The sequence below is a fragment of the Salmo salar genome, chromosome 01 (genome assembly GCF_965601325.2).
Source record: "Salmo salar chromosome 01, fSalSal1, whole genome shotgun sequence".
NCBI classification, from domain to species: Eukaryota; Metazoa; Chordata; class Actinopteri; order Salmoniformes; family Salmonidae; genus Salmo; species Salmo salar.
In genome coordinates this window covers 130,575,645-130,599,524 of record NC_138291.1, presented here as the reverse complement: position 1 = coordinate 130,599,524, position 23,880 = coordinate 130,575,645, and the positions used below count along the sequence as shown (strand labels likewise).

The 23,880-nt window shown below is 51.1% G+C and overlaps 1 protein-coding gene across 1 annotated transcript in view; it reads left to right on the top strand.

The window, feature by feature from the left end:
* Positions 1-23,880, top strand: part of LOC106592522 (ectonucleoside triphosphate diphosphohydrolase 1) — a 216,389-nt gene that overhangs the window by 60,406 nt on the left and 132,103 nt on the right. The gene's annotated exons all lie outside the window — the stretch shown is intronic.

Sequence of the window (23,880 nt, the reverse complement as noted above, 5' to 3'; positions counted from 1 at the left end):
TCCCCTCCTAAAGGACACCAGCAGTATGGTCTCAGAACAGCTCCCCTCATAAAGGACACCAGCAGTATGGTCTCAGAACAGCTCCCCTCCTAAAGGACACCAGCAGTATTATCTCAGAACAGCTCCCCTCCTAATGGACACCAGCAGTATGATCTCAGAACAGCTCCCCTCCTAAAGGACACCAGCAGTATGGTCTCAGAACAGCTCCCCTCCTAAAGGACACCAGCAGTATGATCTCAGAACAGCTCACCTCCTAAAGGACACCAGCAGTATGATCTCAGAACAGCTCCCCTCCTAAAGGACACCAGCAGTATGATCTCAGAACAGCTCCCCTCCTAAAGGACACCAGCAGTATGGTCTCAGAAAAGCTCCCCTCCTAAAGGACACCAGCAGTATGATCTCAGAACAGCTCCCCTAATAAAGGACACCAGTAGTTTTTAGGGGACACCAGCATTATGATCTCAGAACAGCTCCCCTCCTAAAGGACACCAGCAGTATGATCTCAGAACAGCTCCCCTCCTAAAGGACACCAGCAGTATGGTCTCAGAACAGCTCCCCTCATAAAGGACACCAGCAGTATGGTCTCAGAACAGCTCCCCTCCTAAAGGACACCAGCAGTATGATCTCAGAACAGCTCACCTCCGAAAGGACACCAGCAGTATGGTCTCAGAACAGCTCCCCTCCAAAAGGACACCAGCAGTATGGTCTCAGAACAGCTCCCCTCCTAAATGACACCAGCAGTATGGTCTCAGAACAGCTCCCCTCCTAAAGGACACCAGCAGTATGGTCTCAGAACAGCTCCCCTCCTAAAGGTGACCAGCAGTATGGTCTCAGAACAGTTCCCCTCCTAAAGGACACCAACAGTATGGTCTCAGAACAGCTCCCCTCCAAAAGGACACCAGCAGTATGATCTCAGAACAGCTCCCCTCCTAAAGGACACCAGCAGTATGATCTCAGAACAGCTCCCCTCCTAAAGGACACCAGCAGTATGATCTCATAACAGCTCCCCTCCTAAAGGACACCAGCAGTATGGTCTCAGAACAGCTCCCCTCCTACAGGACACCAGCAGTATGATCTCAGAACAGCTCCCCTAATAAAGGACACCAGTAGTTATTAGGGGACACCAGCATTATGATCTCAGAACAGCTCCCCTCCTAAAGGACACCAGCATAATGGTCTAAGATCAGTTCCCCTCCTAAAGGAGACCAGCAGTATGGTCTCAGAACAGCTCCCCTCATAAAGGACACCAGCAGTATGGTCTCAGAACAGCTCCCCTCCTAAAGGACACCAGCAGTATTATCTCAGAACAGCTCCCCTCCTAATGGACACCAGCAGTAGGATCTCAGAACAGCTCACCTCCTAAAGGACACCAGCAGTATGGTCTCAGAACAGCTCCCCTCCAAACGGACACCAGCAGTATGATCTCAGAACAGCTCCCCTCCTAAAGGACACCAGCAGTATGGTCTCAGAACAGCTCCCCTCCTAAAGGACACCAGCAGTATGATCTCAGAACAGCTCCCCTCCTAAAGGACACCAGCAGTATGGTCTCAGAAAAGCTCCCCTCCTAAAGGACACCAGCAGTATGATCTCAGAACAGCTCCCCTAATAAAGGACACCAGTAGTTTTTAGGGGACACCAGCATTATGATCTCAGAACAGCTCCCCTCCTAAAAGACACCAGCAGTATGGTCTAAGATCAGTTCCCCTCCTAAAGGAGACCAGCAGTATGGTCTCAGAACAGTTCCCCTCCTAAAGGACACCAGCAGTATGGTCTCAGAACAGCTCCCCTCATAAAGGACACCAGCAGTATGGTCTCAGAACAGCTCCCCTCCTAAAGGACACCAGCAGTATTATCTCAGAACAGCTCCCCTCCTAATGGACACCAGCAGTAGGATCTCAGAACAGCTCACCTCCTAAAGGACACCAGCAGTATGGTCTCAGAACAGCTCCCCTCCAAACGGACACCAGCAGTATGATCTCAGAACAGCTCCCCTCCTAAAGGACACCAGCAGTATGATCTCAGAACAGCTCACCTCCGAAAGGACACCAGCAGTATGGTCTCAGAACAGCTCCCCTCCAAAAGGACACCAGCAGTATGGTCTCAGAACAGCTCCCCTCCTAAATGACACCAGCAGTATGGTCTCAGAACAGCTCCCCTCCTAAAGGACACCAGCAGTATGGTCTCAGAACACCTCCCCTCCTAAAGGTGACCAGCAGTATGGTCTCAGAACAGTTCCCCTCCTAAAGGACACCAGCAGTATGGTCTCAGAACAGCTCCCCTCCAAAAGGACACCAGCAGTATGATCTCAGAACAGCTCCCTTCCTAAAGGACACCAGCAGTATGATCTCAGAACAGCTCCCCTCCTAAAGGACACCAGCAGTATGATCTCATAACAGCTCCCCTCCTAAAGGACACCAGCAGTATGGTCTCAGAACAGCTCCCCTCCTACAGGACACCAGCAGTATGATCTCAGAACAGCTCCCCTAATAAAGGACACCAGTAGTTATTAGGGGACACCAGCATTATGATCTCAGAACAGCTCCCCTCCTAAAGGACACCAGCATAATGGTCTAAGATCAGTTCCCCTCCTAAAGGAGACCAGCAGTATGGTCTCAGAACAGCTCCCCTCATAAAGGACACCAGCAGTATGGTCTCAGAACAGCTCCCCTCCTAAAGGACACCAGCAGTATTATCTCAGAACAGCTCCCCTCCTAATGGACACCAGCAGTAGGATCTCAGAACAGCTCACCTCCTAAAGGACACCAGCAGTATGGTCTCAGAACAGCTCCCCTCCAAACGGACACCAGCAGTATGATCTCAGAACAGCTCCCCTCCTAAAGGACACCAGCAGTATGGTCTCAGAACAGCTCCCCTCCTAAAGGACACCAGCAGTATGATCTCAGAACAGCTCCCCTCCTAAAGGACACCAGCAGTATGGTCTCAGAAAAGCTCCCCTCCTAAAGGACACCAGCAGTATGATCTCAGAACAGCTCCCCTAATATAGGACACCAGTAGTTTTTAGGGGACACCAGCATTATGATCTCAGAACAGCTCCCCTCCTAAAAGACACCAGCAGTATGGTCTAAGATCAGTTCCCCTCCTAAAGGAGACCAGCAGTATGGTCTCAGAACAGTTCCCCTCCTAAAGGACACCAGCAGTATGGTCTCAGAACAGCTCCCCTCCAAACGGACACCAGCAGTATGATCTCAGAACAGCTCCCCTCCTAAAGGACACCAGCAGTATGGTCTCAGAACAGCTCCCCTCCTAAAGGACACCAGCAGTATGATCTCAGAACAGCTCACCTCCTAAAGGACACCAGCGGTATGATCTCAGAACAGCTCCCCTCCTAAAGGACACCAGCAGTATGATCTCAGAACAGCTCCCCTCCTAAAGGACACCAGCAGTATGGTCTCAGAAAAGCTCCCCTCCCAAAGGACACCAGCAGTATGATCTCAGAACAGCTCCCCTAATAAAGGACACCAGTAGTTTTTAGGGGACACCAGCATTATGATCTCAGAACAGCTCCCCTCCTAAAGGACACCAGCAGTATGATCTCAGAACAGCTCCCCTCCTAATGGACACCAGCAGTAGGATCTCAGAACAGCTCACCTCCTAAAGGAAACCAGCAGTATGGTCTCAGAACAGCTCCCCTCCAAACGGACACCAGCAGTATGATCTCAGAACAGCTCCCCTCCTAAAGGACACCAGCAGTATGATCTCAGAACAGCTCACCTCCGAAAGGACACCAGCAGTATGGTCTCAGAACAGCTCCCCTCCAAAAGGACACCAGCAGTATGGTCTCAGAACAGCTCCCCTCCTAAATGACACCAGCAGTATGGTCTCAGAACAGCTCCCCTCCTAAAGGACACCAGCAGTATGGTCTCAGAACAGCTCCCCTCCTAAAGGTGACCAGCAGTATGGTCTCAGAACAGTTCCCCTCCTAAAGGACACCAGCAGTATGGTCTCAGAACAGCTCCCCTCCAAAAGGACACCAGCAGTATGATCTCAGAACAGCTCCCTTCCTAAAGGACACCAGCAGTATGATCTCAGAACAGCTCCCCTCCTAAAGGACACCAGCAGTATGATCTCATAACAGCTCCCCTCCTAAAGGACACCAGCAGTATGGTCTCAGAACAGCTCCCCTCCTACAGGACACCAGCAGTATGATCTCAGAACAGCTCCCCTAATAAAGGACACCAGTAGTTATTAGGGGACACCAGCATTATGATCTCAGAACAGCTCCCCTCCTAAAGGACACCAGCATAATGGTCTAAGATCAGTTCCCCTCCTAAAGGAGACCAGCAGTATGGTCTCAGAACAGCTCCCCTCATAAAGGACACCAGCAGTATGGTCTCAGAACAGCTCCCCTCCTAAAGGACACCAGCAGTATTATCTCAGAACAGCTCCCCTCCTAATGGACACCAGCAGTAGGATCTCAGAACAGCTCACCTCCTAAAGGACACCAGCAGTATGGTCTCAGAACAGCTCCCCTCCAAACGGACACCAGCAGTATGATCTCAGAACAGCTCCCCTCCTAAAGGACACCAGCAGTATGGTCTCAGAACAGCTCCCCTCCTAAAGGACACCAGCAGTATGATCTCAGAACAGCTCCCCTCCTAAAGGACACCAGCAGTATGGTCTCAGAAAAGCTCCCCTCCTAAAGGACACCAGCAGTATGATCTCAGAACAGCTCCCCTAATAAAGGACACCAGTAGTTTTTAGGGGACACCAGCATTATGATCTCAGAACAGCTCCCCTCCTAAAAGACACCAGCAGTATGGTCTAAGATCAGTTCCCCTCCTAAAGGAGACCAGCAGTATGGTCTCAGAACAGTTCCCCTCCTAAAGGACACCAGCAGTATGGTCTCAGAACAGCTCCCCTCCTAAAGGACACCAGCAGTATGGTCTCAGAACAGCTCCCCTCCTAAAGGACACCAGCAGTATGATCTCAGAACAGCTCACCTCCTAAAGGACACCAGCGGTATGATCTCAGAACAGCTCCCCTCCTAAAGGACACCAGCAGTATGATCTCAGAACAGCTCCCCTCCTAAAGGACACCAGCAGTACGGTCTCAGAAAAGCTCCCCTCCCAAAGGACACCAGCAGTATGATCTCAGAACAGCTCCCCTAGTAAAGGACACCAGTAGTTTTTAGGGGACACCAGCATTATGATCTCAGAACAGCTCCCCTCCTAAAGGACACCAGCAGTATGATCTCAGAACAGCTCCCCTCCTAAAGGACACCAGCAGTATGGTCTCAGAACAGCTCCCCTCATAAAGGACACCAGCAGTATGGTCTCAGAACAGCTCCCCTCCTAAAGGACACTAGCAGTATGATCTCAGAACAGCTCACCTCCGAAAGGACACCAGCAGTATGGTCTCAGAACAGCTCCCCTCCAAAAGGACACCAGCAGTATGGTCTCAGAACAGCTCCCCTCCTAAATGACACCAGCAGTATGGTCTCAGAACAGCTCCCCTCCTAAAGGACACCAGCTGTATGATCTCAGAACAGCTCACCTCCGAAAGGACACCAGCAGTATGGTCTCAGAACAGCTCCCCTCCAAAAGGACACCAGCAGTATGGTCTCAGAACAGCTCCCCTCCTAAATGACACCAGCAGTATGGTCTCAGAACAGCTCCCCTCCTAAAGGACACCAGCAGTATGATTTCAGAACAGCTCCCCTCCTAAAGGACACCAGCAGTATGATCTCAGAACAGCTCCCCTCATAAAGGACACCAGCAGTATGATCTCAGAACAGCTCCCCTCCTAAAGGACACCAGCAGTATGGTCTCAGAACAGCTCCCCTCCTACAGGACACCAGCAGTATGATCTCAGAACAGCTCCCCTAATAAAGGACACCAGTAGTTATTAGGGGACACCAGCATTATGATCTCAGAACAGCTCCCCTCCTAAAGGACACCAGCATAATGGTCTAAGATCAGTTCCCCTCCTAAAGGAGACCAGCAGTATGGTCTCAGAACAGTTCCCCTCCTAAAGGACACCAGCAGTATGGTCTCAGAACAGCTCCCCTCATAAAGGACACCAGCAGTATGGTCTCAGAACAGCTCCCCTCCTAAAGGACACCAGCAGTATTATCTCAGAACAGCTCCCCTCCTAATGGACACCAGCAGTATGATCTCAGAACAGCTCCCCTCCTAAAGGACACCAGCAGTATGGTCTCAGAACAGCTCCCCTCCTAAAGGACACCAGCAGTATGATCTCAGAACAGCTCACCTCCTAAAGGACACCAGCAGTATGATCTCAGAACAGCTCCCCTCCTAAAGGACACCAGCAGTATGATCTCAGAACAGCTCCCCTCCTAAAGGACACCAGCAGTATGGTCTCAGAAAAGCTCCCCTCCTAAAGGACACCAGCAGTATGATCTCAGAACAGCTCCCCTAATAAAGGACACCAGTAGTTTTTAGGGGACACCAGCATTATGATCTCAGAACAGCTCCCCTCCTAAAGGACACCAGCAGTATGATCTCAGAACAGCTCCCCTCCTAAAGGACACCAGCAGTATGGTCTCAGAACAGCTCCCCTCATAAAGGACACCAGCAGTATGGTCTCAGAACAGCTCCCCTCCTAAAGGACACCAGCAGTATGATCTCAGAACAGCTCACCTCCGAAAGGACACCAGCAGTATGGTCTCAGAACAGCTCCCCTCCAAAAGGACACCAGCAGTATGGTCTCAGAACAGCTCCCCTCCTAAATGACACCAGCAGTATGGTCTCAGAACAGCTCCCCTCCTAAAGGACACCAGCAGTATGGTCTCAGAACAGCTCCCCTCCTAAAGGTGACCAGCAGTATGGTCTCAGAACAGTTCCCCTCCTAAAGGACACCAGCAGTATGGTCTCAGAACAGCTCCCCTCCAAAAGGACACCAGCAGTATGATCTCAGAACAGCTCCCCTCCTAAAGGACACCAGCAGTATGATCTCAGAACAGCTCCCCTCCTAAAGGACACCAGCAGTATGATCTCATAACAGCTCCCCTCCTAAAGGACACCAGCAGTATGGTCTCAGAACAGCTCCCCTCCTACAGGACACCAGCAGTATGATCTCAGAACAGCTCCCCTAATAAAGGACACCAGTAGTTATTAGGGGACACCAGCATTATGATCTCAGAACAGCTCCCCTCCTAAAGGACACCAGCATAATGGTCTAAGATCAGTTCCCCTCCTAAAGGAGACCAGCAGTATGGTCTCAGAACAGCTCCCCTCATAAAGGACACCAGCAGTATGGTCTCAGAACAGCTCCCCTCCTAAAGGACACCAGCAGTATGATCTCAGAACAGCTCCCCTCCTAAAGGACACCAGCAGTATGGTCTCAGAACAGCTCCCCTCCTAAAGGACACCAGCAGTATGATCTCAGAACAGCTCCCCTCCTTTGTAAAGGACACCAGCAGTGTAATCTCAGAACAGCTCCCCTCCTAAAGGACACCAGCAGTATGGTCTCAGAACAGCTCCCCTCCTAAAGGACACCAGCAGTATGATCTCAGAACAGCTCCCCTCCTTTGTAAAGGACACCAGCAGTATGATCTCAGAACAGCTCCCCTCCTAAAGGACACCAGCAGTATGGTCTCAGAACAGCTCCCCTCCTAAAGGACACCAGCAGTATGATCTCAGAACAGCTCCCCTCCTTTGTAAAGGACACCAGCAGTGTAATCTCAGAACAGCTCCCCTCCTAAAGGACACCAGCAGTATGGTCTCAGAACAGCTCCCCTCCTAAAGGACACCAGCAGTATGATCTCAGAACAGCTCCCCTCCTTTGTAAAGGACACCAGCAGTGTAATCTCAGAACAGCTCCCGTCCTAAAGGACACCAGCAGTATGGTCTCAGAACAGCTCCCCTCCTAAAGGACACCAGCAGTATGATCTCAGAACAGCTCCCCTCCTAAAGGACACCAGCAGTATGGTCTCAGAACAGCTCCCCTCCTACAGGACACCAGCAGTATGATCTCAGAACAGCTCCCCTAATAAAGGACACCAGTAGTTATTAGGGGACACCAGCATTATGATCTCAGAACAGCTCCCCTCCTAAAGGACACCAGCATAATGGTCTAAGATCAGTTCCCCTCCTAAAGGAGACCAGCAGTATGGTCTCAGAACAGCTCCCCTCATAAAGGACACCAGCAGTATGGTCTCAGAACAGCTCCCCTCCTAAAGGACACCAGCAGTATTATCTCAGAACAGCTCCCCTCCTAATGGACACCAGCAGTAGGATCTCAGAACAGCTCACCTCCTAAAGGACACCAGCAGTATGGTCTCAGAACAGCTCCCCTCCAAACGGACACCAGCAGTATGATCTCAGAACAGCTCCCCTCCTAAAGGACACCAGCAGTATGGTCTCAGAACAGCTCCCCTCCTAAAGGACACCAGCAGTATGATCTCAGAACAGCTCCCCTCCTAAAGGACACCAGCAGTATGGTCTCAGAAAAGCTCCCCTCCTAAAGGACACCAGCAGTATGATCTCAGAACAGCTCCCCTAATAAAGGACACCAGTAGTTTTTAGGGGACACCAGCATTATGATCTCAGAACAGCTCCCCTCCTAAAAGACACCAGCAGTATGGTCTAAGATCAGTTCCCCTCCTAAAGGAGACCAGCAGTATGGTCTCAGAACAGTTCCCCTCCTAAAGGACACCAGCAGTATGGTCTCAGAACAGCTCCCCTCCTAAAGGACACCAGCAGTATGGTCTCAGAACAGCTCCCCTCCTAAAGGACACCAGCAGTATGATCTCAGAACAGCTCACCTCCTAAAGGACACCAGCGGTATGATCTCAGAACAGCTCCCCTCCTAAAGGACACCAGCAGTATGATCTCAGAACAGCTCCCCTCCTAAAGGACACCAGCAGTATGGTCTCAGAAAAGCTCCCCTCCCAAAGGACACCAGCAGTATGATCTCAGAACAGCTCCCCTAATAAAGGACACCAGTAGTTTTTAGGGGACACCAGCATTATGATCTCAGAACAGCTCCCCTCCTAAAGGACACCAGCAGTATGATCTCAGAACAGCTCCCCTCCTAAAGGACACCAGCAGTATGGTCTCAGAACAGCTCCCCTCATAAAGGACACCAGCAGTATGGTCTCAGAACAGCTCCCCTCCTAAAGGACACTAGCAGTATGATCTCAGAACAGCTCACCTCCGAAAGGACACCAGCAGTATGGTCTCAGAACAGCTCCCCTCCAAAAGGACACCAGCAGTATGGTCTCAGAACAGCTCCCCTCCTAAATGACACCAGCAGTATGGTCTCAGAACAGCTCCCCTCCTAAAGGACACCAGCTGTATGATCTCAGAACAGCTCACCTCCGAAAGGACACCAGCAGTATGGTCTCAGAACAGCTCCCCTCCAAAAGGACACCAGCAGTATGGTCTCAGAACAGCTCCCCTCCTAAATGACACCAGCAGTATGGTCTCAGAACAGCTCCCCTCCTAAAGGACACCCGCAGTATGATCTCAGAACAGCTCCCCTCCTAAATGACACCAGCAGTATGGTCTCAGAACAGCTCCCCTCCTAAAGGACACCCGCAGTATGATCTCAGAACAGCTCCCCTCCTAAAGGACACCAGCAGTATGGTCTCAGAACAGCTCCCCTCCTAAAGGACACCAGCAGTATGATCTCAGAACAGCTCCCCTCCTAAAGGACACCAGCAGTATCTTCTCAGAACAGCTCCCCTCCTCCTAAAGGACACCAGCAGCATGATCTCAGAACAGCTCCCCTCCTAAAGGACACAAGCAGTATGGTCTCAGAACAGCTCCCCTCCTAAAAGACTCCAGCAGTATGGTCTCAGAACAACTCCCCTCCTAAAGGACACCAGCAGTATGGTCTCAGAACAGCTCCCCTCCTAAAGGTGACCAGCAGTATGGTCTCAGAACAGTTCCCCTCCTAAAGGACACCAGCAGTATGGTCTCAGAACAGCTCCCCTCCAAAAGGACACCAGCAGTATGATCTCAGAACAGCTCCCCTCCTAAAGGACACCAGCAGTATGATCTCAGAACAGCTCCCCTCCTAAAGGACACCAGCAGTATGATCTCAGAACAGCTCCCCTCCTAAAGGACACCAGCAGTATGGTCTCAGAACAGCTCCCCTCCTACAGGACACCAGCAGTATGATCTCAGAACAGCTCCCCTAATAAAGGACACCAGTAGTTATTAGGGGACACCAGCATTATGATCTCAGAACAGCTCCCCTCCTAAAGGACACCAGCATAATGGTCTAAGATCAGTTCCCCTCCTAAAGGAGACCAGCAGTATGGTCTCAGAACAGTTCCCCTCCTAAAGGACACCAGCAGTATGGTCTCAGAACAGCTCCCCTCATAAAGGACACCAGCAGTATGGTCTCAGAACAGCTCCCCTCCTAAAGGACACCAGCAGTATTATCTCAGAACAGCTCCCCTCCTAATGGACACCAGCAGTAGGATCTCAGAACAGCTCACCTCCTAAAGGACACCAGCAGTATGGTCTCAGAACAGCTCCCCTCCAAACGGACACCAGCAGTATGATCTCAGAACAGCTCCCCTCCTAAAGGACACCAGCAGTATGGTCTCAGAACAGCTCCCCTCCTAAAGGACACCAGCAGTATGATCTCAGAACAGCTCACCTCCTAAAGGACACCAGCAGTATGATCTCAGAACAGCTCCACTCCTAAAGGACACCAGCAGTATGATCTCAGAACAGCTCCCCTCTTAAAGGACACCAGCAGTATGGTCTCAGAAAAGCTCCCCTCCTAAAGGACACCAGCAGTATGATCTCAGAACAGCTCCCCTAATAAAGGACACCAGTAGTTTTTAGGGGACACCAGCATTATGATCTCAGAACAGCTCCCCTCCTAAAGGACACCAGCAGTATGATCTCAGAACAGCTCCCCTCCTAAAGGACACCAGCATTATGGTCTCAGAACAGCTCCCCTCATAAAGGACACCAGCAGTATGGTCTCAGAACAGCTCCCCTCCTAAAGGACACCAGCAGTATGATCTCAGAACAGCTCACCTCCGAAAGGACACCAGCAGTATGGTCTCAGAACAGCTCCCCTCCAAAAGGACACCAGCAGTATGGTCTCAGAACAGCTCCCCTCCTAAATGACACCAGCAGTATGGTCTCAGAACAGCTCCCCTCCTGAAGGACACCAGCAGTATGATCTCAGAACAGCTCACCTCCGAAAGGACACCAGCAGTATGGTCTCAGAACAGCTCCCCTCCAAAAGGACACCAGCAGTATGGTCTCAGAACAGCTCCCCTCCTAAATGACACCAGCAGTATGGTCTCAGAACAGCTCCCCTCCTAAAGGACACCCGCAGTATGATCTCAGAACAGCTCCCCTCCTAAATGACACCAGCAGTATGGTCTCAGAACAGCTCCCCTCCTAAAGGACACCCGCAGTATGATCTCAGAACAGCTCCCCTCCTAAAGGACACCAGCAGTATGGTCTCAGAACAGCTCCCCTCCTAAAGGACACCAGCAGTATGATCTCAGAACAGCTCCCCTCCTAAAGGACACCAGCAGTATGTTCTCAGAACAGCTCCCCTCCTCCTAAAGGACACCAGCAGCATGATCTCAGAACAGCTCCCCTCCTAAAGGACACCAGCAGTATGGTCTCAGAACAGCTCCCCTCCTAAAGGACACCAGCAGTATGGTCTCAGATCAGCTCCCGTCCTCCTAAAGGACACCAGCAGCATGATCTCAGAACAGCTCCCCTATTAAATAACACAAGCAGTATGGTCTCAGAACAGCTCCCCTCCTAATGGACACCAGCATTATGGTCTCAGAACATTTCCCTTCCTAAAGGACACCAGCAGTATGGTCTCAGTACAGCTCCCCTCCTAAAGGACACCAGCAGTATGATCTCAGGACAGCTCCCCTAATAAAGGACACCAGTAGTTTTTAGGGGACACCAGCATTATGATCTCAGAACAGCTCCCCTCCTAAAGGACACCAGCAGTATGATCTCAGAACAGCTCCCCTCCTAAAGGACACCAGCAGTATGGTCTCAGAACAGCTCCCCTCATAAAGGACACCAGCAGTATGGTCTCAGAACAGCTCCCCTCCTAAAGGACACCAGCAGTATGATCTCAGAACAGCTCACCTCCTAAAGGACACCAGCAGTATGGTCTCAGAACAGCTCCCCTCCAAACGGACACCAGCAGTATGGTCTCAGAACAGCTCCCCTCCTAAAGGACACCAGCAGTATGATCTCAGAACAGCTCCCCTCCTAAAGGACACCAGCAGTATGGTCTCAGAACAGCTCCCCTCCTAAATGACACCAGCAGTATGATCTCAGAACAGCTCCCCTCCTAAATGACACCAGCAGTATGATCTCAGCACAGCTCCCCTCCTAAAGGACACCAGCAGTATGATCTCAGAACAGCTCACCTCTGAAAGGACACCAGCAGTATGGTCTCAGAACAGCTCCCCTCCAAAAGGACACCAGCAGTATGATCTCAGAACAGCTCCCCTCCTAAAGGACACAAGCAGTATGGTTTCAGAACAGCTCCCCTCCTAAAGGACACCAGCAGTATGATCTCAGAACAGCTCACCTCCTAAAGGACACCAGCAGTATGGTCTCAGAACAGTTCCCCTCCTAAAGGACACCAGCAGTATGGTCTCAGAACAGCTCCCCTCCTAAAGGACACCAGCAGTATGGTCTCAGAACAGCTCCCCTCCTAAAGGCCACCAGCAGTATGATCTCAGAACAGCTCCCCTCCTAAAGGACACCAGCAGTATGGTCTCAGAACAGCTCCCCTCCTAAAGGACACCAGCAGTATGGTCTCAGAACAGCTCCCCTCCAAAAGGACACCAGCAGTATGATCTCAGAACAGCTCCCCTCCTAAAGGACACCAGCAGTATGGTTTCAGAACAGCTCCCCTCCTAAAGGACACCAGCAGTATGATCTCAGAACAGCTCCCCTCCTAAAGGACACCAGCAGTATGAAATCAGAACAGCTCCCCTCCTAAAGGACACCAGCATTATGATCTCAGAACAGCTCCCCTCCTAAAGGACACCAGCAGTATGATCTCAGAACAGCTCCCCTCCTAAAGGACACCAGCAGTATGGTCTCAGAACAGCTCCCCTCCTAAAGGACACCAGCAGTATGATCTCAGAACAGCTCCCCTAATAAAGGACACCAGTAGGTATTAGGGGACACTAGCATTATGATCTCAGAACAGCTCCCCTCCTAAAGGACACCAGCAGTATGATCTCAGAACAGCTCCCCTCCTAAAGGACACCAGCAGTATGGTCTCAGAACAGCTCCCCTCATAAAGGACACCAGCAGTATGGTCTCAGAACAGCTCCCCTCCTAAAGGACACCAGCAGTATTATCTCAGAACAGCTCCCCTCCTAAAGGACTCCAGCAGTATGATCTCAGAACAGCTCACCTCCTAAAGGACACCAGCAGTATGGTCTCAGAACAGCTCCCCTCCAAATGGACACCAGCAGTATGATCTCAGAACAGCTCCCCTCCTAAAGGACACCAGCAGTATGGTCTCAGAACAGCTCCCCTCCTAAAGGACACCAGCAGTATGGTCTCAGAACAGCTCCCCTCCAAAAGGACACCAGCAGTATGGTCTCAGAACAGCTCCCCTCCTAAAGGACACCAGCAGTATGGTCTCAGAACAGCTCCCCTCCTAAAGGACACCAGCAGTATGGTCTCAGAACAGCTCCCCTCCTCCTAAAGGACACCAGCAGCATGATCTCAGAACAGCTCCCCTCCTAAAGGACACAAGCAGTATGGTCTCAGAACAGCTCCCCTCCTAAAAGACTCCAGCAGTATGGTCTCAGAACAGCTCCCCTCCTAAAGGACACCAGCAGTATGGTCTCAGAACAGCTCCCCTCCTAAAGGTGACCAGCAGTATGGTCTCAGAACAGTTCCCCTCCTAAAGGACACCAGCAGTATGGTCTCAGAACAGCTCCCCTCCAAAAGGACACCAGCAGTATGATCTCAGAACAGCTCCCCTCCTAAAGGACACCAGCAGTATGATCTCAGAACAGCTCCCCTCCTAAAGGACACCAGCAGTATGATCTCAGAACAGCTCCCCTCCTAAAGGACACCAGCAGTATGGTCTCAGAACAGCTCCCCTCCTAAAGGACACCAGCAGTATGATCTCAGAACAGCTCCCCTAATAAAGGACACCAGTAGTTATTAGGGGACACCAGCATTATGATCTCAGAACAGCTCCCCTCCTAAAGGACACCAGCAGTATGATCTCAGAACAGCTCCCCTCCTAAAGGACACCAGCAGTATGGTCTCAGAACAGCTCCCCTCATAAAGGACACCAGCAGTATGGTCTCAGAACAGCTCCCCTCCTAAAGGACACCAGCAGTATTATGTCAGAACAGCTCCCCTCCTAAAGGACACCAGCATTATGATCTCAGAACAGCTCCCCTCCTAAAGGACACAAGCAGTATGATCTCAGAACAGCTCCCCTCCTAAAGGACTCCAGCAGTATGGTCTCAGAACAGCTCCCCTCCTAAAGGACACCAGCAGTATGGTCTCAGAACAGCTCCCCTAATATAGGACACCAGCAGTATGGTCTCAGAACAGCTCCCCTCCTAAAGGACACCAGCAGTATGATCTCAGAACAGCTCCCCTCCTAAAGGACACCAGCATAATGGTCTAAGATTAGTTCCCCTCCTAAAGGAGACCAGCAGTATGGTCTCAGAACAGTTCCCCTCCTAAAGGACACCAGCAGTATGGTCTCAGAACAGCTCCCCTCCAAAAGGACACCAGCAGTATGATCTCAGAACAGCTCCCCTCCTAAAGGACACCAGCAGTATGATCTCAGAACAGCTCCCCTCCTAAAGGACACCAGCAGTATGATCTCAGAACAGCTCCCCTCCTAAAGGACACCAGCAGTATGATCTCAGAACAGCTCCCCTCCTAAAGGACACCAGCAGTATGGTCTCAGAACAGCTCCCCTCCTAAAGGACACCAGCAGTATGATCTCAGAACAGCTCCCCTAATAAAGGACACCAGTAGTTATTAAGGGACACCAGCATTATGATCTCAGAACAGCTCCCCTCCTAAAGGACACCAGCAGTATGATCTCAGAACAGCTCCCCTCCTAAAGGACACCAGCAGTATGGTCTCAGAACAGCTCCCCTCATAAAGGACACCAGCAGTATGGTCTCAGAACAGCTCCCCTCCTAAAGGACACCAGCAGTATTATCTCAGAACAGCTCCCCTCCTAATGGACACCAGCAGTAGGATCTCAGAACAGCTCACCTCCTAAAGGACACCAGCAGTATGGTCTCAGAACAGCTCCCCTCCAAACGGACACCAGCAGTATGATCTCAGAACAGCTCCCCTCCTAAAGGACACCAGCAGTATGGTCTCAGAACAGCTCCCCTCCTAAAGGACACCAGCAGTATGATCTCAGAACAGCTCACCTCCTAAAGGACACCAGCAGTATGATCTCAGAACAGCTCCCCTCCTAAAGGACACCAGCAGTATGATCTCAGAACAGCTCCCCTCCTAAAGGACACCAGCAGTATGGTCTCAGAACAGCTCCCTTCCTAAAGGACACCAGCAGTATGATCTCAGAACAGCTCCCCTAATAAAGGACACCAGTAGTTTTTAGGGGACACCAGCATTATGATCTCAGAACAGCTCCCCTCCTAAAGGACACCAGCAGTATGATCTCAGAACAGCTCCCCTCCTAAAGGACACCAGCAGTATGGTCTCAGAACAGCTCCCCTCATAAAGGACACCAGCAGTATGGTCTCAGAACAGCTCCCCTCCTAAAGGACACCAGCAGTATGATCTCAGAACAGCTCCCCTAATAAAGGACACCAGTAGTTATTAGGGGACACCAGCATTATGATCTCAGAACAGCTCCCCTCCTAACGGACACCAGCAGTATGATCGCAGAACAGCTCCCCTCCTAAAGGACACCAGCAGTATGGTCTCAGAACAGCTCCCCTCATAAAGGACACCAGCAGTATGGTCTCAGAACAGCTCCCCTCCTAAAGGACACCAGCAGTATTATCTCAGAACAGCTCCCCTCCTAATGGACACCTGCAGTATGATCTCAGAACAGCTCACATCCTAAAGGACACCAGCAGTATGGTCTCAGAACAGCTCCCATCCAAACGGACACCAGCAGTATGATCTCAGAACAGCTCCCCTCCTAAAGGACACCAGCAGTATGGTCTCAGAACAGCTCCCCTCCTAAAGGACACCAGCAGTATGATCTCAGAACAGCTCAGCTCCTAAAGGACACCAGCAGTATGGTCTCAGAACAGTTCCCCTCCTAAAGGACACCAGCAGTATGGTCTCAGAACAGTTCCCCTCCTAAAGGACACCAGCACTATGGTCTCAGAACAGCTCACCTCCTAAAGGACACCAGCAGTATGGTCTCAGAACAGTTCCCCTCCTAAAGGACACCAGCAGTATGGTCTCAGAACAGTTCCCCTCCTAAAGGACACCAGCACTATGGTCTCAGAACAGCTCCCCTCCTAAAGGACACCAGCAGTATGATCTCAGAACAGCTCCCCTCCTAAAGGACACCAGCAGTATGATCTCAGAACAGCTCCCCTCCTAAAGGACACCAGCAGTATGATCTCAGAACAGCTCCCCTCCTAAAGGACACCAGCAGTATGGTCTTAGAACAGCTCCCCTCCTAAAGGACACCAGCAGTATGATCTCAGAACAGCTCCCCTCCTAAAGGACACCAGCAGTATGATCTCAGAACAGCTCCCTCCTAAAGGACACCAGCAGTATGATCTCAGAACAGCTCCCCTCCTAAAGGACACCAGCAGTATGATCTCAGAACAGCTCCCCTCCTTTGTAAAGGACACCAGCAGTGTAATCTCAGAACAGCTCCCGTCCTAAAGGACACCAGCAGTATGGTCTCAGAACAGCTCCGCTCCTAAAGAACACCAGCAGTATGGTCTCAGAACAGCTCCCCTCCTAAAGGACACCAGCATTATGGTCTCAGAACATTTCCCTTCCTAAAGGACACCAGCAGTATGATCTCAGAACAGCTCCCCTCCTAAAGGACACCAGCAGTATGGTCTCAGAGCAGCTCCCCTCCTAAAGGACACCAGCAGTATGGTCTCAGAACAGCTCCTTTCCTAAAGGACACCAGCAGTATGATCTCAGAACAGCTCCCCTCCTAAAGCACACCAGCAGTATGATCTCAGAACAGCTCCCCTCCTAAAGGACACCAGCAGTATGGTCTCAGAACAGCTCCCCTCCTAAAGGACACCAGCAGTATGATCTCAGAACAGCTCCCCTAATAAAGGACACCAGTAGTTATTAGGGGACACCCGCATTATGATCTCAGAACAGCTCCCCTCCTAAAGGACACCAGCAGTATGATCTCAGAACAGCTCCCCTCCTAAAGGACACCAGCAGTATGGTCTCAGAACAGCTCCCCTCATAAAGGACACCAGCAGTATGGTCTCAGAACAGCTCCCCTCCTAAAGGACACCAGCAGTATTATGTCAGAACAGCTCCCCTCCTAAAGGACACCAGCAGTATGATCTCAGAACAGCTCACCTCCTAAAGGACCCCAGCAGTATGGTCTCAGAACAGCTCCCCTCCAAACGGACACCAGCAGTATGATCTCAGAACAGCTCCCCTCCTAAAGGACACCAGCAGTATGGTCTCAGAACAGCTCCCCTCCTAAAGGACACCAGCAGTATGGTCTCAGAACAGCTCCCCTCCTCCTAAAGGACACCAGCAGCATGATCTCAGAACAGCTCCCCTCCTAAAGGACACAAGCAGTATGGTCTCAGAACAGCTCCCCTCCTAAAGGACTCCAGCAGTATGGTCTCAGAACAGCTCCCCTCCTAAAGGACACCAGCAGTATGGTCTCAGAACAGCTCCCCTCCTAAAGGACACCAGCAGTATGGTCTCAGAACAGCTCCCCTCCTAAAGGACACCAGCAGTATGGTCTCAGAACAGCTCCCCTCCTAAAGGACACCAGCAGTATGGTCTCAGAACAGCTCCCCTCCTAAAGGACACCAGCATAATGGTCTAAGATCAGTTCCCCTCCTAAAGGACACAAGCAGTATGGTCTCAGAACAGCTCCCCTCCTAAAGGACACCAGCAGTATGGTCTCAGAACAGTTCCCCTCCTAAAGGACACCAGCACTATGGTCTCAGAACAGCTCCCCTCCTAAAGGACACCAGCAGTATGATCTCAGAACAGCTCCCCTCCTAAAGGACACCAGCAGTATGATCTCAGAACAGCTCCCCTCCTAAAGGACACCAGCAGTATGATCTCAGAACAGCTCCCCTCCTAAAGGACACCAGCAGTATGGTCTTAGAACAGCTCCCCTCCTAAAGGACACCAGCAGTATGATCTCAGAACAGCTCCCCTCCTAAAGGACACCAGCAGTATGATCTCAGAACAGCTCCCTCCTAAAGGACACCAGCAGTATGATCTCAGAACAGCTCCCCTCCTAAAGGACACCAGCAGTATGATCTCAGAACAGCTCCCCTCCTTTGTAAAGGACACCAGCAGTGTAATCTCAGAACAGCTCCCGTCCTAAAGTACACCAGCAGTATGGTCTCAGAACAGCTCCGCTCCTAAAGAACACCAGCAGTATGGTCTCAGAACAGCTCCCCTCCTAAAGGACACCAGCATTATGGTCTCAGAACATTTCCCTTCCTAAAGGACACCAGCAGTATGATCTCAGAACAGCTCCCCTCCTAAAGGACACCAGCAGTATGGTCTCAGAGCAGCTCCCCTCCTAAAGGACACCAGCAGTATGGTCTCAGAACAGCTCCTTTCCTAAAGGACACCAGCAGTATGATCTCAGAACAGCTCCCCTCCTAAAGCACACCAGCAGTATGATCTCAGAACAGCTCCCCTCCTAAAGGACACCAGCAGTATGGTCTCAGAACAGCTCCCCTCCTAAAGGACACCAGCAGTATGATCTCAGAACAGCTCCCCTAATAAAGGACACCAGTAGTTATTAGGGGACACCAGCATTATGATCTCAGAACAGCTCCCCTCCTAAAGGACACCAGCAGTATGGTCTCAGAACAGCTCCCCTCATAAAGGACACCAGCAGTATGGTCTCAGAACAGCTCCCCTCCTAAAGGACACCAGCAGTATTATGTCAGAACAGCTCCCCTCCTAAAGGACACCAGCAGTATGATCTCAGAACAGCTCACCTCCTAAAGGACCCCAGCAGTATGGTCTCAGAACAGCTCCCCTCCAAACGGACACCAGCAGTATGATCTCAGAACAGCTCCCCTCCTAAAGGACACCAGCAGTATGGTCTCAGAACAGCTCCCCTCCTAAAGGACACCAGCAGTATGGTCTCAGAACAGCTCCCCTCATAAAGGACACCAGCAGTATGGTCTCAGAACAGCTCCCCTCCTAAAGGACACCAGCAGTATTATGTCAGAACAGCTCCCCTCCTAAAGGACACCAGCAGTATGATCTCAGAACAGCTCACCTCCTAAAGGACCCCAGCAGTATGGTCTCAGAACAGCTCCCCTCCAAACGGACACCAGCAGTATGATCTCAGAACAGCTCCCCTCCTAAAGGACACCAGCAGTATGGTCTCAGAACAGCTCCCCTCCTAAAGGACACCAGCAGTATGGTCTCAGAACAGCTCCCCTACTCCTAAAGGACACCAGCAGCATGATCTCAGAACAGCTCCCCTCCTAAAGGACACAAGCAGTATGGTCTCAGAACAGCTCCCCTCCTAAAGGACTCCAGCAGTATGGTCTCAGAACAGCTCCCCTCCTAAAGGACACCAGCAGTATGGTCTCAGAACAGCTCCCCTCCTAAAGGACACCAGCAGTATGGTCTCAGAACAGCTCCCCTCCTAAAGGACACCAGCAGTATGGTCTCAGAACAGCTCCCCTCCTAAAGGACACCAGCAGTATGGTCTCAGAACAGCTCCCCTCCTAAAGGACACCAGCATAATGGTCTAAGATCAGTTCCCCTCCTAAAGGACACAAGCAGTATGGTCTCAGAACAGTTCCCCTCCTAAAGGACACCAGCACTTTGGTCTCAGAACAGCTCCCCTCCTAAAGGACACCAGCAGTATGATCTCAGAACAGCTCCCCTCCTAAAGGACACCAGCAGTATGGTCTTAGAACAGCTCCCCTCCTAAAGGACACCAGCAGTATGATCTCAGAACAGCTCCCCTCCTAAAGGACACCAGCAGTATGATCTCAGAACAGCTCCCTCCTAAAGGACACCAGCAGTATGATCTCAGAACAGCTCCCCTCCTAAAGGACACCAGCAGTATGATCTCAGAACAGCTCCCCTCCTTTGTAAAGGACACCAGCAGTGTAATCTCAGAACAGCTCCCGTCCTAAAGTACACCAGCAGTATGGTCTCAGAACAGCTCCGCTCCTAAAGAACACCAGCAGTATGGTCTCAGAACAGCTCCCCTCCTAAAGGACACCAGCATTATGGTCTCAGAACATTTCCCTTCCTAAAGGACACCAGCAGTATGATCTCAGAACAGCTCCCCTCCTAAAGGACACCAGCAGTATGGTCTCAGAGCAGCTCCCCTCCTAAAGGACACCAGCAGTATGGTCTCAGAACAGCTCCTTTCCTAAAGGACACCAGCAGTATGATCTCAGAACAGCTCCCCTCCTAAAGCACACCAGCAGTATGATCTCAGAACAGCTCCCCTCCTAAAGGACACCAGCAGTATGGTCTCAGAACAGCTCCCCTCCTAAAGGACACCAGCAGTATGATCTCAGAACAGCTCCCCTAATAAAGGACACCAGTAGTTATTAGGGGACACCAGCATTATGATCTCAGAACAGCTCCCCTCCTAAAGGACACCAGCAGTATGGTCTCAGAACAGCTCCCCTCATAAAGGACACCAGCAGTATGGTCTCAGAACAGCTCCCCTCCTAAAGGACACCAGCAGTATTATGTCAGAACAGCTCCCCTCCTAAAGGACACCAGCAGTATGATCTCAGAACAGCTCACCTCCTAAAGGACCCCAGCAGTATGGTCTCAGAACAGCTCCCCTCCAAACGGACACCAGCAGTATGATCTCAGAACAGCTCCCCTCCTAAAGGACACCAGCAGTATGGTCTCAGAACAGCTCCCCTCCTAAAGGACACCAGCAGTATGGTCTCAGAACAGCTCCCCTCCTCCTAAAGGACACCAGCAGCATGATCTCAGAACAGCTCCCCTCCTAAAGGACACAAGCAGTATGGTCTCAGAACAGCTCCCCTCCTAAAGGACTCCAGCAGTATGGTCTCAGAACAGCTCCCCTCCTAAAGGACACCAGCAGTATGGTCTCAGAACAGCTCCCCTCCTAAAGGACACCAGCAGTATGGTCTCAGAACAGCTCCCCTCCTAAAGGACACCAGCAGTATGGTCTCAGAACAGCTCCCCTCCTAAAGGACACCAGCATAATGGTCTAAGATCAGTTCCCCTCCTAAAGGACACAAGCAGTATGGTCTCAGAACAGCTCCCCTCCTAAAGGACACCAGCAGTATGATCTCAGAACAGCTCCCCTAATAAAGGACACCAATAGTTATTAGGGGACACCAGCATTATGATCTCAGAACAGCTCCCCTCCTAAAGGACACCAGCAGTATGATCTCAGAACAGCTCCCCTCCTAAAGGACACCAGCAGGATGGTCTCAGAACAGCTCCCCTCATAAAGGACACCAGCAGTATGGTCTCAGAACAGCTCCCCTCCTAAAGGACACCAGCAGTATGATCTCAGAACAGCTCCCCTAATAAAGGACACCAATAGTTATTAGGGGACACCAGCATTATGATCTCAGAACAGCTCCCCTCCTAAAGGACACCAGCAGTATGATCTCAGAACAGCTCCCCTCCTAAAGGACACCAGCAGGATGGTCTCAGAACAGCTCCCCTCATAAAGGACACCAGCAGTATGGTCTCAGAACAGCTCCCCTCCTAAAGGACACCAGCAGTATGATCTCAGAACAGCTCCCCTAATAAAGGACACCAGTAGTTATTAGGGGACACCAGCATTATGATCTCAGAACAGCTCCCCTCCTAAAGGACACAAGCAGTATGGTCTCAGAACAGCTCCCCTCCTAAAGGACACCAGCAGTATGATCTCAGAACAGCTCCCCTAATAAAGGACACCAATAGTTATTAGGGGACACCAGCATTATGATCTCAGAACAGCTCCCCTCCTAAAGGACACCAGCAGTATGATCTCAGAACAGCTCCCCTCCTAAAGGACACCAGCAGGATGGTCTCAGAACAGCTCCCCTCATAAAGGACACCAGCAGTATGGTCTCAGAACAGCTCCCCTCCTAAAGGACACCAGCAGTATGATCTCAGAACAGCTCCCCTAATAAAGGACACCAGTAGTTATTAGGGGACACCAGCATTATGATCTCAGAACAGCTCCCCTCCTAAAGGACACCAGCAGTATGATCTCAGAACAGCTCCCCTCCAAACGGACACCAGCAGTATGATCTCAGAACAGCTCACCTCCTAAAGGACCCCAGCAGTATGGTCTCAGAACAGCTCCCCTCCAAACGGACACCAGCAGTATGATCTCAGAACAGCTCCCCTCCTAAAGGACACCAGCAGTATGGTCTCAGAACAGCTCCCCTCCTAAAGGACACCAGCAGTATGGTCTCAGAACAGCTCCCCTCCTCCTAAAGGACACCAGCAGCATGATCTCAGAACAGCTCCCCTCCTAAAGGACACAAGCAGTATGGTCTCAGAACAGCTCCCCTCCTAAAGGACTCCAGCAGTATGGTCTCAGAACAGCTCCCCTCCTAAAGGACACCAGCAGTATGGTCTCAGAACAGCTCCCCTCCTAAAGGACACCAGCAGTATGGTCTCAGAACAGCTCCCCTCCTAAAGGACACCAGCAGTATGGTCTCAGAACAGCTCCCCTCCTAAAGGACACCAGCAGTATGGTCTCAGAACAGCTCCCCTCCTAAAGGACACCAGCATAATGGTCTAAGATCAGTTCCCCTCCTAAAGGACACAAGCAGTATGGTCTCAGAACAGCTCCCCTCCTAAAGGACACCAGCAGTATGATCTCAGAACAGCTCCCCTAATAAAGGACACCAATAGTTATTAGGGGACACCAGCATTATGATCTCAGAACAGCTCCCCTCCTAAAGGACACCAGCAGTATGATCTCAGAACAGCTCCCCTCCTAAAGGACACCAGCAGGATGGTCTCAGAACAGCTCCCCTCATAAAGGACACCAGCAGTATGGTCTCAGAACAGCTCCCCTCCTAAAGGACACCAGCAGTATGATCTCAGAACAGCTCCCCTAATAAAGGACACCAGTAGTTATTAGGGGACACCAGCATTATGATCTCAGAACAGCTCCCCTCCTAAAGGACACCAGCAGTATGATCTCAGAACAGCTCCCCTCCAAACGGACACCAGCAGTATGATCTCAGAACAGCTCACCTCCTAAAGGACACCAGCAGTATGGTCTCAGAACAGTTCCCCTCCTAATGGACACCAGCAGTATGGTCTCAGAACAGCTCCCCTCCTAAAGGACACCAGCAGTATGGTCTCAGAACAGTTCCCCTCCTAAAGGACACCAGCACTATGGTCTCAGAACAGCTCCCCTCCTAAAGGACACCAGCAGTATGATCTCAGAACATCTCCCCTCCTAAAGGACACCAGTAGTATGATCTCAGAACAGCTCCCCTCCTAAAGGACACCAGCAGTATGATCTCAGAACAGCTCCCCTCCTAAAGGACACCAGCAGTATGGTCTCAGAACAGCTCCCCTCCTAAAGGACACCAGCAGTATGATCTCAGAACAGCTCCCCTCCTAAAGGACACCAGCAGTATGATCTCAGAACAGCTCCCTCCTAAAGGACACCAGCAGTATGATCTCAGAACAGCTCCCCTCCTAAAGGACACCAGCAGTATGATGTCAGAACAGCTCCCCTCCTTTGTAAAGGACACCAGCAGTGTAATCTCAGAACAGCTCC